At 52.0% G+C, this 13037-nt stretch overlaps 1 protein-coding gene across 1 annotated transcript in view; it reads left to right on the top strand.

Annotated features, from left to right (window-relative positions):
* Positions 1-13037, top strand: part of PSMD8 (proteasome 26S subunit, non-ATPase 8) — a 63685-nt gene that overhangs the window by 42685 nt on the left and 7963 nt on the right. The gene's annotated exons all lie outside the window — the stretch shown is intronic.

Genomic DNA, 13037 nt, shown 5'->3' with positions numbered 1-13037 from the left:
GCGTGCATGATCACAGCAGCAGGAGGGAGACACGCTGGAGGAGGTAAGTTAAGAGTTTTTTTATTTTACTATGGGCAGCAGCATGGGGGCCATATCTAACGGGGGGGGGCAGGCACATATAATATGCGCCGTTCCCCCAGCCTGTCACCGCGGTGTGGTTTCAGCACCACGGTGATGGACAGTGGTAGTGCATATTATATGAGCGGGAGCAGGAGATCTCTCGCTGCAACCTTTTACCAGCCTCCCTCAGCCTCCAGCACCGCTCCACAGCTGCCCCCACCTCCCCTGGACCCTGCAGTATATAATCCGTATATTTGGATTATAAGACGCACCCCCTACTTTCCCCCAAAATTTGGGAGAACAAAAGTGCGTCTTATAAAGCGAAAAATACGGTATGTAAAAACAAAAATACACGTTGTATCTCTGCTTCTGGAATGACCCACTCTATAACAATCAGGCTAGTTAACCCCATCAGTGAACCATAAAAAAAAACCATTGTTTTTATTTTATTTATTTATCACTGTTATCACACTGACCTGAAGAATAAAGATGTTTTAGAACTGTGAATTGCATAAAAAAAATCCTGATTTGCTGTTCTTGATTCTGCCTTACAAAAAGTGGAATAGAAAGTGATCAAAAAATAGTGTTGCCCAAAACACCCATAAAAAAAAAACAAGCCATCATATAATTGACGGCTGAAAAATAAAATGACCATAGCCCTCAAATTTTAATGATGCAAAAATTCCTTTATTTTGTAAAATAACGTTTTTAGTGTGAGTGGCCAAAGTTTTTAAAAAAAATATAAATCTGGTATTACTGTAATCGCACCGACCTGAGGAATAAAGCCGCCTAATCATTTATACCGCACGGCGCAAAAATGTTGGTAAAGCCAATTCTTCAACTACTGTTTTGTTTTGTTCTGCCTCCCAAAGATGGCAGCACATATTTATCCTTTTTGTTGGCAAAATGAGAAATTGCTGATAATCGTTTAACCCTTCTAACTTCCTAACACAAGAAAATGTTAATCATAATGGTGCTGATGTAATGTAGATACATGGGAAATGTTATTTCTGAACTATTTAGTGTGACAATGCTCTGGTTTATTAACAGCATAAAAATTTATAAGTTTCAAAACTGCGAAATTTTCAAAGTTTTCTCCAAAATTCCAATATTTTTCTAAATGCGTGAAAATGTTCTACCTAAATTTACCACTAACGTGAAGTACAATATGTCACGAAAATATAGTCTCAGAATCACTGGGATCTGTTGCAGCGTTCCAGAGTTATACCCTCATAAAGTGACACTGGTCAGAGTTGAAAAAATTGGCCCGGTCAGGAAGGGGAAAACAGGCTCAGGGGAAGGGGTTAATATACCACCAAAATATAAGTATGGACCAGCATAGTAAACTATATGCTTTTCTATCCCGGAGGGTCCTGTAAGTGATGCATCTGTTAAATGGATGTTTCTTCATCGTTCCTTATGGGAGACCCAGACCATGGGTGTATAGCTTCTGCCTCCGGAGGACACACAAAGTACTACACTCAAACGTGTAGCTCCTCCCTCCTAGCATATACACCCCCTGGTAGCAAGTCCTAGCCAGTTCAATGCTTTGTGTTCAGGAGGTCACACACACACACATGCATTCTCTGATTTTTGATTTTTGATTTTTTGGATTTCAAAGATTTGGAAGAAAAGCGGGTCCAATCTGGACTCCCGGCATGTCCCTTCTCACCCCACTGTGTCGGAGGTGCTGTTAAGGTTGACTTTACAAGGCTGGAGCCTTCACATGCCGCGCTCCTTCACCATCCCCTGGGGCTCTGGCTGAAGTGGGAGCCAACTCGGTTCTCACTGCTTTGCAGGAGACCGGTCTCCATCCGCAGCCCTGTTCAGGATCCTGTCAGACGGAGCATTTAACCCCCCCCAGGGACCTGGCACCTGCGTCTCAAAAGCTAAGTATGAGACGTTTTTACCACTGAAAGTGGTTTTTCCAGGGTCCCTTGTACTTTATTTATTGGGGGGAGTGTGTTATATGTCTGGGGTAACATTTCCGGCCGGTTCTCCAGTTTTCACTGGAGAACCGCGCCGATGGTGCCTGCACGCTGGCCGCATGTTTAAATCTAGGCCCCGGCTTCGCCTGAGGCCTAGTTTCGGTTTCACTCCCTCTGCATGTCAGTCATGCAGAGGGACAGTGTGGCTCCGCCCAGCGGCTGTTCAGCACAGGGAGCGGACACTCCTCACTGAGGAAGGATTCCCTCCCCTGTATACCTCATTTGCCCGCTCTCGGTAGGCCCCGCCCCCTCGCCTGCGCTCCGGTCGCCATTTTCTCAGCGTTCTCAGTGTCTGCATAGGCACAGAGATACCTCATTGTGACAAGTGGGGGCCAGGGCTGGGGGACTGGAGGGCACAGAAATGTATGTTAAACGGTCTTGCAGCCACAACCTCCAGTTGTGCAGCTGCTTATATTCTCTGTTTATATACTCTGCTGGGGGTCATTCTGGAGATGCATTCCCTCACAGAGCCCCCACTTCTGCAGCATGTCTCACATCAGAGCAAGGCTGCAAGGCTGTTCTTAATATGCTGCATGTAGACTCGTACTGCCTGTACTGAGCACATAAACACAGTGGTCCCTCAGCCTGGAGGCTCGTCAGTGGTCCTCCAGCTGCTCCGGGGGTGCTGAGCATGCATTATCCCCCTTCTCAGGGCGCTTCTGCTGCTACGGCTCGCTCAGCAAGCTCTTAGAGGTCTCTTCATCTGGTTTTCAGACCCCATCCTCCTAAAATGGAGACGCAGGGTCCCCTGTCCTTCCCCGTCCCGCAGCTCTGATTCACGAGCTGACTCACTGGACGAGGAGGATGTCTTTACTGGGGGCTCGGACGCTACTTAATGTACCATTGATCTGTCCGAAGGTGACGCAGATGCTAATGATTTGATTGCGTCCATTATATTTGTACTGGACCTCAATCCGCCTGAATCAGGGGAGTATCCCTCTCTGGCAGAAAGGCATCAGTATACCTTAAGAGAACAAGGAGTGTGTTCCTTAACCACTCCAGTTTTCAGCCCACTGTGACCAAGCCCAGAGCCTGTCCTGACAGACGCTCCCAATGCGTGGTTCTGATGACTGTTTCCTCCTTCCACCAGAGGTGGTCAAGGAGTGGGCTCATTCACCAAGGGTGGTCCCTCCGGTGTCTAGTATTTCAGCCCGGATAGTTGTATCAGTGGCTGACGGCACCTCTCTAAGGATCCCACTGTACATTAATTCTGTACATTAATTCTGTACTGGACCTCAATCCGCCAGTATCAGAGGAGCAAACTTCTCTGGCAACAGGCCACCAGTTTACCTTGCCTAAGAGAATAAGGAGTGTGTTCCTTAACCACTCCAGTTTTCAGGCCACTGTGACGAAGCCCAGGGTCTGCTCTGGCAAACGCTTCCCAAAGCGTGGTTCTGATGACAGTTTTCCCCTTCCACCAGCGGTGGTCAAGGAGTGGGCTCATTCACCAAAGGTGGTCCCTCCGGTGTTTAGACTCTCAGCCCGGACGTTGTATCAGTGGCTGATGGCTCTTCACTTACGGTTTTGCTGTCCGCCAGTTTGTCCTTCTGGCCAAATCTGTATGGAGGCGGCAGGGGCCTCGTTCTCCCCATTTGCAGCAGTGTGGCTTTCAAAGCCATCTCTGCTTCTCTAGAGGAGATGCATTCCCTCATAGGGACTCTTTGCCCGAAATGGTTGCCTTAACTTCCAGACTTCAGTCTTTTCATCCTATACCATGTCTGCCATGCTGGAGACTCTCACCGCACTGCGGTGGCCTCGGCTAATTTTCTCGCTATCCGCAGGCTTCTGTGGCTTCGGAAGTGGACGGCGGATGCTTCTAAAGAAGTTCCTTGCTGGGCTCCCTTTTGCTGGGACCAGACTGTTCGGGAACAACTGGATGAAATTATTAAGGAAGCTCTTGGCGTGAAGAGTTTCTTCCATGCCACAAACCTAAACCAGGAAACCTGTCCAGGGCAGGAATCAGTCGAGGTTTCGTTCTTTTTGTTCCTCCATCTGATCGTTCTCTAAGCCCCTCGGCCTTGCCCACTGGCTCAGCCAAGGATCGTAAACCCAAATGGCGCGCGAGAAGACCGCAGGACATGCTGCCACTAAGTCAGCCTCCTCCTGACTATCTGGCCACGCCAGCAACGTCCTTGGTCGGTGGCAGGCTCTCCCACTTGGCGACGTATGGTTTTAACACGTCTCCGATCAGTGGGTGCGAGATACCATCTCCCACGGCTACAAGATAGAATTCTATCCAGCCCGCCAAACAGATTTTTTCGGTCACTCCCCTCTGCTCCAAGGCCGCCGCCTTCTCACAGGCTGTGGCATTCTTGCAGGCTACTGGGGTAATTGTACCGGTTCCCGTCTGGGAACGGTTCTGAGATTTCTGCTTAAATCTATTCCTAGTACCCGAGGAGGGCGGTGCCTTCCGACCTGGATCTCAAGCTTCTCAAGCATGTTCAGGTGCGGCAGTTTCGCATAGAGTCTCTGCGATCAATCATTGACCCAAGGAGATTCCCTAGCATCCATCGACATCAGAGATGCCTATCTGCATATGCCAATCGCAGTTTCACACCAGCGTTGGCTACGTTTTGCAATCAGAGTGGTCCAATTCGTGGCTCTTCCCTTTGGGTTAGCCACGGCCCCTCGAGTATTCTCAAGGTCGGGGCAGCTGTGATTGCGGTCCTGCACCTCTAGGGGTTGGCAGTGATCTTTTTGTCCAGGACAGCCTTCTTCTCTGGGTTTCATCCAGTGCAGACTGTTAGCGGAGTAACCTCGCTCACTCTCGCCACTCTAACCAATTCGGGTGGTTTGTCATTCTGTCCAAGTCCACTCTGACTTCGACCCAGAAGTTCACAGACCCAGGGACGCAATTCGAGACTCTGTCGGCACTTGTGAATCTGCCCTTAGTCAAACAGCAGTTCCTCCGCTGGCGGTCGACGTCGTTCCATCAGGCACCTAATACAGGTGCTGGATCAGATGGTGGTGTCAATGGAAGCAATTCCCTTGCCCAGTTCCATCTGCGTCCTCTACGGCTGGATATTTTCCGCTGTCGGAACAAGCGGACTTCCTCCTTCCTCGGGTCGGTGGCTTTGCCACAGACCAGGGGCTCATTTCAATGGTGGCATCGTCCCCTCTGTCTCAGGGACGCTCCTTTTTGGCTCCGTCCCGGGTGATCCTCACCAAGATGCTAGTCTATCCGGCTGGGGAGCAGTATATCTCCACCATGGAGCGCAGGGCACTTGGACTCTGTCCGAATCAGCCCTCTGGATCAATGTGCTGGAAATCAGAGCTGTGTTTCTAGCTCTCTAAGCTTTCACCATCGGTTGGCGGCCAGACACATTCGAGTCCAGTCAGACAACGCTACAGCGTTGCCTACATCAACCTCCAGGGCGGGGCACTCAGCCGCCTGGCAATGTTGGAGGTTCATCGCATTCTTCAGTGGACGGAGGACTCCTAGTCCACCATATCCGCAGCCCACATCCCAGACGTGGAAAACTGGGAGGCAGATTGTTCTGCCGTCAAACCGTGGCTCCACGATCCTCAGGTTTTTGCGGCAGACGCACTGGTTCGAGTTTGGTCCCAGCTTCGTCTCTCTTACGTGTTTCACCCTCTAGTTCTTGCCCAGAGTCCTGCGCAAGATCAGAAAGGAGGGCCGTCGGGTCATTCTCATTACTCCAGACTGACCCAGGCAAGCTTGGTACCCTGACCTGCTCCGTCTGTCCGTAGAGGTGCCATAGCATCTCCCGGACTGTCCAGACCTTCTCTCACGAGGTCCGTCCTTCCGCCAGAACCTACGGCTCTCAGTTTGACGGCGTGGCGTTTGAGTCATGGATCTTGACGACTTCTGGTATCCCTCCTGAAGTCATCTCCACTATGACTCGAGCTCGGAAGTATCCTTTGGCCTTTTGGCCTTGCCGACCCTCCTGTCCCTTCTACAGTCCGGTCTGCAGCTAGGACTATCCCTCAATTCCCTTAAGGGACAGGTCTCGGCTCTGTCAGTGTTGTGCCAGCGGCGTATCGCCCGGGTGGCCCAGGTGCGCTCCTTCATGCAGGGCGCATCTCACATCATTCCGCCTTACCGGCGGCCCTTGGAGCCCTGGGACCTTAATTCGGTCCTCACAGCTTCCGGAAACCCCCCTTTTGAGTCTCTTAGGGAGGTTTCTTTGTTTAGTCTTTCACAGAAAGGGGTCTTTCTAGTGGCCATGACCTCCCTCAAGGGAGTCTGTTTTGGCTGCACTCTCTTCGGAGTCCTCCCTTCATCAAGACAAGGTGGTTCTCCGTCCGACTCCGGACTTTCTCCCTAAGGTGGTTGCTGCCACCTTAACCGGGGCATTTTCCCTGCCTTCCTTTTGTCTGGCTCCTGTTCATCGCTTTGAAAGGGTGTTGCATACTCTGGATCTGGTGCGGGCGCTCCGGATCTATGTGTCTCGCACCGCTGTTCTTAGGCGGTGCACCTTTCTTTTGTGCTGACCGCTGGTCAGCGTAAGGGCCTTTCGGCATTTAAGCCGACCCTGGCTCGTTGGTTTAGGTCGGCCTTTTTCCAATACCTACCAGTGTACTCAAGTGCCTATCCCGCCGGGGATCAAGGCACACTTGACCTGAGCTGTCGGTGCCTCTTAGGTTTTCAGGCACAGGCTACGGCTCAGCAGGTCTGTCAGACTGCCACTTGGACTAGTCTGTATACCTTTTCGTAGCACTACCACGTGCATGCTCTTGCTTCGGCAGATGCGAGCTTGGGCAGACGCATCCTTCAGGCGGCTGTCGCCCATTTGTGAAGTTAGGTTTCGCCTACTTCTCAGTTTTTCTGTTTATTCCCACCCATGGACTGCTTTAGAACGTCCCATGGTCTGGGTCTCCCATAAGGAACGATGAAGAAAAAGAGAATTTTGTTACTTACCGTAAATTCTTTTTCTTATAGTTCCGACATGGGAGACCCAGCACCCTCCCTGTTGCCTGTTGGCAGTTTTTTGTTCCGTGTGTTTCACCGGCTGTTGTTAGTAGACAGAGTTCCGGTCTTTCCGAGTTTTACTCTATCTCTACTTATGGGTGGATGTCCTCCTTCAGCTTTTGCACTAAACTGGCTAGGACTGGCTACCAGGGGGTGTATATGCTAGGAGGGAGGAGCTACACGTTTGAGTGTAGTACTTTGTGTGTCCTCCGGAGGCAGAAGCTATACACCCATGGTCTGGGTCTCCCATGTCGGAACTATAAGAAAAAGAATTTACGGTAAGTAACAAAATTCTCTTTTTTTTTAACTTAGAAATCCATGGATAATTAATGCCGCTGTATGGCATTTATCAGTCTGCGTAATATAGAGGACGTAGATAAGGTTTTCACTGCATAGCTGGCCATAGAATGTGGTGAGCATGGTTATGATTCAGGGACCAAGGAGGATCAAAAAAATGCGGAAACTCAAAAAGAAACCAGAGTGGCTGGAACCTTAACGGACTGCAGCCGTGGGACGAGCTTACGAGTACCTAGTCGTCTCAACACAGCCGGAGAACTAAATATTCTTACAGATAGAAATATAAGAAAAGCTAATCTGCCTCAGAGCAATCCCCAAAGATATAGGTAGCCCCCCACATGTAAAGACTACGGTGATATTGGAAAACACAATACAAGGCTAGAAAACAAATTCAGCAAAGATGAGGCCCAAACTCTTCATAGGAAGAGCACTGTCTGAAGCCGTAAAACCCTAAAAAATCTCAGCACGCCTGACATGGAAAAACCTTGAGACCACACGGCCTCTCTCCCACTATGTCAGTACTCTGATGTTACTGGGATCCAAAAACACTAATGCAGATGAGAGACTAAATTTCTTTTTCGCTCCTAATTGGGAGACCCAGACAGTGGGTGTATAGCTACTGCCCTCTGGAGGCCGCACAAAGAACTACACTTAAAAGTGTAAGGCCCCTCCCCTTCTGGCTATACACCCTCCCGTAGGAGTACAGATTCCTCAGTTTTAGCTTTGTGCGCAAGGAGGTCAGACACGCACGCATAGCTCCATTGTTTTTAGTCAGCAGCAGCTGCTGACTATGTCGGATGGAAGAAAAGAGGGCCCATAAACAGGGCTCCCAGCATGCTCCCTTCTCACCCCACTGTATGTCGGAGGTGTTTGTAAGGTTGAGGTACCCATTGCGGGTACGGCGGCAGGAGCCCACATGCTGTTTCCTTCCCCATCCCTTTTTACAGGGCTCTGGGTGAAGTGGGATTTACTGGTCTCCAGGCACTGAGACCGGGCTCCATCTACAGCCCCTGGAGAAGATGCTGGATGGAGCGGAGTACATCAGGGACATGGCCCTGCATCCTCAAGGTACTCTGTGTCCCCGTGCATTTGGCGCTCACACCGCAGCATGCTGGGTGTTGTAGTGCGCCGGGGGACATCAGCGCTACGGCGCTTGTGCCATGGCCTCATTCAGCTTAGCTGAAGCAGGCACACTTCCAGGAATCGGTCGCGCCGGCCGCTGGGACTGCGGCGCGGCTGGCACTTGTGGTGCGCCGGGGACTTCAGCGCGGCCCGCGCTTTTACGGCGGCCGCGCTGATAACTCGAGTCCCCGGCTTTTGCGGCCTGCTTCCGTTCGTTCCCGCCCCCGGACCTGCCAGTCAGGAGAGGGGCGGGACGCTGGCCACGTCTAGAAATCGGTCATGCCGGCCGCTGGGACTGCGGCGCGGCTGGCACTTGTGGTGCGCCGGGGACTTCAGCGCGGCCCGCGCTTTTACGGCGGCCGCGCTGATAACTCGAGTCCCCGGCTTTTGCGGCCTGCTCCCGTTCGTTCCCGCCCCCAGACCTGCCAGTCAGGAGAGGGGCGGGACGCTGGCCAGTGCATCAGCGCTGAGGGCTGGAGTCGTTTTTACATACTCCAGCCCTCACAATCGGCACAGAGGGGACACTGTTTCCCGCACTTTTGTTTGGGAACTCCCACGGACCGCCCCTCTCCACAGACGCCGGCAGCCATTCCTGCTGACACGCTGAGCTGCAGAGGGGAGCCGGGGAGACCCAGACAAGGAATTCTGCAGCCTCTTACCCGCTATTCAGCGGGCGGTAAGCAGCCCTCAGGGCTCACCCCCTCTTGTGCCAGTAGTATTCTTAGTATTTTGTTGCTACAAATACTTTGTATTGCATAGCACTGGTCGCCTTTTGGCTATAGACTCTCTCACATTCAGAGAGCCAGCAGCATGTCGTCCGCAAAACGCAAGGGTGCCAAGGCACAGACATTATATGCTTCCTGCACCGCATGTGGGACTTTTCTACCGGCAGGCTCCACGGACCCCCATTGTGTGCAGTGCTCGGCCCCTGCGGCGCTTGCACAGTCGGGACCTCTGCTGGACGTGACCCAGGGTGTACCACCTGTGAATGCTGTCCAGGTGACAGGCACTGAGTTTGCAGCTTTTGCTGACAGAATGTCTCTCACTATGTCACAAATTCTTGACACATTGCGAGCTAGGCCTGTACTTCAGGCCACGGACACTGTGCAATCATTGCCCCCTGGTCCCCCTCAGCTCCAAGCTCCGGGACGGGCATATACACCTCAGGGTGAAGACTCTGACTCGGACGATGGCCCCGGGCAGCCTAAGCGGGCTCGCTATGACGGGCCTTCACATTCATCTCAATGGTCAGGATCCCAGCGAGATGAATCTATGGGTGATGAGGCGGACGTAACTGATCAGGATTCTGATCCTGGGACCGCTCTCAATCTAGATACACCAGATGGTGACGCCATAGTTAATGATCTTATATTTAACATCAATAAGATGTTAAATATTTCCCCACCAGCTCCTCTGGTGGAGGAGTCAGCTTCGCAGCACGAGAGAATCCATTTCAGATACCCTAAGCGTACTTTAAGCACTTTTCTGGACCACGCTGACTTTAGAGACGCAATCCAGAAACCCCACGCTTATCCTGAAAGGCGTTTTCCTAAACGGCTTAAAGATACACGCTATCCTTTTCCCCCTGAGGTGGTCAAGGGTTGGACCCAGTGTCCAAAAGTGGATCCTCCAATTTCCAGGCTTGCAGCTAGATCCTTGGTTGCAGTTGAAGATGGAGCGGCACTTAAAGATGCCACTGACAGGCAGATGGAGCTCTGGCTGAAATCCATCTATGAAGCGATTGGAGCGTCATTAGCGCCTTCTTTTGCAGCCGTATGGGCACTCCAAGCTATCTCAGCCGGGCTTGCGCGAGTTGACTCCGTCACACGTGCATTTGCCCCGCAGGTAGCACCATTGACCTCGCAAATGGCGGCATTCGCGTCGTACGCGATTAATGCTGTTCTTGACGCTACAAGCCGCACGGCAGTGGCGTCAGCCAACTCCGTTGTTTTGCGTAGGGCCCTGTGGTTGAGACATTGGAAAGCAGATTCTCATTCCAAGAAGTGCTTAACCAATTTGCCTTTTTCTCGTGACCGATTGTTTGGAGAGCGTTTGGATGAAATCATCAAACACTCCAAGGGTAAGGACTCATCCTTACCGCAACACAGACAAAACAGACCCCAACAGAGGAAGGGTCAGTCTGGTTATCGGTCCTTTCGAGGACCGGGCAGGTCCCAATTCGCCTCGTCAAAAAAGACTCAAAAAGACCAGAGACGCTCAGATTCTTGGAGGTCTCAGTCACGCCCAAAAAGGGGAGCCGGAGGAACCGTTGCCAAAACGGCGTCCTCCTGACTTGCGGTCTCCGATTCCCACACCCGCGGTCGGTGGGAGGCTTTCCCACTTTGGCGACATCTGGCTGTCACACGTCAAAGACCGTTGGGTGAGGGATATTCTGTCTCACGGGTACAGGATAGAGTTCAGTTCTCGTCCGCCAACTCGTTTCTTCAGAACTTCTCCTCCACCAGACCGAGCCGATGCTCTGTTGCAGGCGGTGGCCGCTCTAAAAGCGGAAGGAGTGGTGACCTCCGTCCCTCTTCAGGAACAAGGTCACGGTTTTTACTCCAATCTGTTTGTGGTCCCAAAAAAGGACGGATCGTATCGGCCCGTCCTGGATCTAAAGTTGCTCAACAGACACGTAAAAGTCAGGAGGTTCCGGATGGAATCCCTACGCTCCGTCATAGCCTCAATGTCTCAAGGAGATTTTCTAGCATCAATAGATATCAAAGATGCGTATCTCCACGTGCCGATCGCACCAGAGCATCAGCGTTTCCTACGCTTCGTCATACACGACGAACACCTGCAGTTCGTAGCGTTACCTTTCGGTCTGGCAACAGCCCCCCGGGTCTTCACCAAGGTCATGGCAGCAGTAGTAGCTGTTCTGCACTCGCAGGGTCACTCGGTCATCCCGTATCTAGACGACCTGCTTATAAAGGCACCCTCTCAAGAGGCATGCCAACACAGTCTGAAGGTGGCACTAGACACTCTCCAGAGTTTCGGGTGGATTATCAACTTTCCAAAGTCTCATCTAACCCCGACCCAATCTCTGACTTATCTTGGCATGGAGTTTCATACTCTCTCAGCGATAGTGAAGCTTCCACTGGACAAGCAGTGCTCGCTACGGACTGGAGTGCAATCTCTCCTTCAGAGCCAGTCGCACTCACTGAGGCGCCTCATGCATTTCCTAGGAAAGATGGTAGCAGCAATGGAGGCAGTCCCGTTCGCGCAGTTTCATCTGCGCCCTCTACAATGGGACATTCTACGCCAATGGGACGGGAAATCGACGTCCCTCGACAGGACTGTCTCCCTCTCTCAGACTGCCAAGGACTCTCTGCGTTGGTGGCTTCTCCCCACCTCATTGTCACAGGGAAAGTCGTTCCTTCCCCCGTCCTGGGCAGTGGTCACGACGGATGCGAGCCTATCAGGGTGGGGAGCGGTGTATCTCCACCACAGGGCTCAGGGGATGTGGACTCTGGAAGAGTCCACCCTGCAGATCAATGTTCTGGAAATCAGAGCAATCTATCTTGCCCTGCGAGCCTTCCAACAATGGCTGGAAGGCAAACAGATTCGGATTCAGTCGGACAATTCCACGGCGGTGGCGTACATCAACCACCAAGGGGGAACACGCAGTCGCCAAGCTTTTCAAGAAGTCCAACGGATTTTGACGTGGGTGGAAAGCAGAGCGTCCACCATATCCGCAGTTCACATCCCAGGCGTGGAAAACTGGGAAGCAGACTTTCTCAGTCGCCAGGGCATGGACGCAGGAGAATGGTCCCTTCACCCGGACGTGTTTCAGCAGATCTGTTGCCGCTGGGGGACGCCGGACGTCGATCTGATGGCGTCACGACACAACAACAAGGTCCCAGTTTTCATGGCACGGTCTCACGATCACCGAGCACTGGCGGCAGACGCCTTGGTTCAGGATTGGTCGCAATTCCGACTCCCCTATGTGTTCCCACCTCTAGCATTGTTACCCAGAGTTCTCCGGAAAATCAGGTCCGACTGCCATCGAGCCATACTCGTCGCTCCAGATTGGCCAAGAAGGTCGTGGTACCCGGATCTGTGGCATCTCACGGTAGGCCAACCGTGGACACTACCAGACCGTCCAGATTTGCTGTCTCAAGGGCCGTTTTTCCATCTGAATTCTGCGGCCCTGAACCTGACTGTGTGGCCATTGAGTCCTGGATCCTAGCGGCCTCAGGTTTATCTCATGAAGTTGTTGCCACAATGAGACAGGCTAGAAAACCATCCTCAGCTAAGATCTATCACAGAACGTGGAAGATATTCTTAGCGTGGTGCGTGGCTCAAGGGTTTTCTCCCTGGCCATTTGCATTGCCAACTTTTCTTTCCTTCCTGCAGTCTGGGTTGGAAAAAGGCTTGTCGCTTAGCTCTCTTAAGGGTCAAGTCTCCACGCTATCCGTATTCTTTCAGAAGCGCTTGGCACAGCTTTCTAAAGTACGCACGTTTCTCCAAGGAGTTTGTCATATCGTTCCTCCTTACAGACGGCCATTGGAACCCTGGGATCTGAACAAGGTTCTCATTGCTCTCCAGAAGCCGCCTTTCGAGCCTTTGAAAGAGGTTCCCCTTTCTCGGCTTTCACAAAAGGTAGTTTTTCTTGTGGCGGTCACGTCTCTTCGAAG

This window comes from Anomaloglossus baeobatrachus, chromosome 9 (genome assembly GCF_048569485.1).
Source record: "Anomaloglossus baeobatrachus isolate aAnoBae1 chromosome 9, aAnoBae1.hap1, whole genome shotgun sequence".
Classification (NCBI taxonomy): domain Eukaryota; kingdom Metazoa; phylum Chordata; class Amphibia; order Anura; family Aromobatidae; genus Anomaloglossus; species Anomaloglossus baeobatrachus.
Note: the sequence above shows the minus strand (reverse complement) of the source record. Positions and strands in the feature narration are given on the sequence as shown.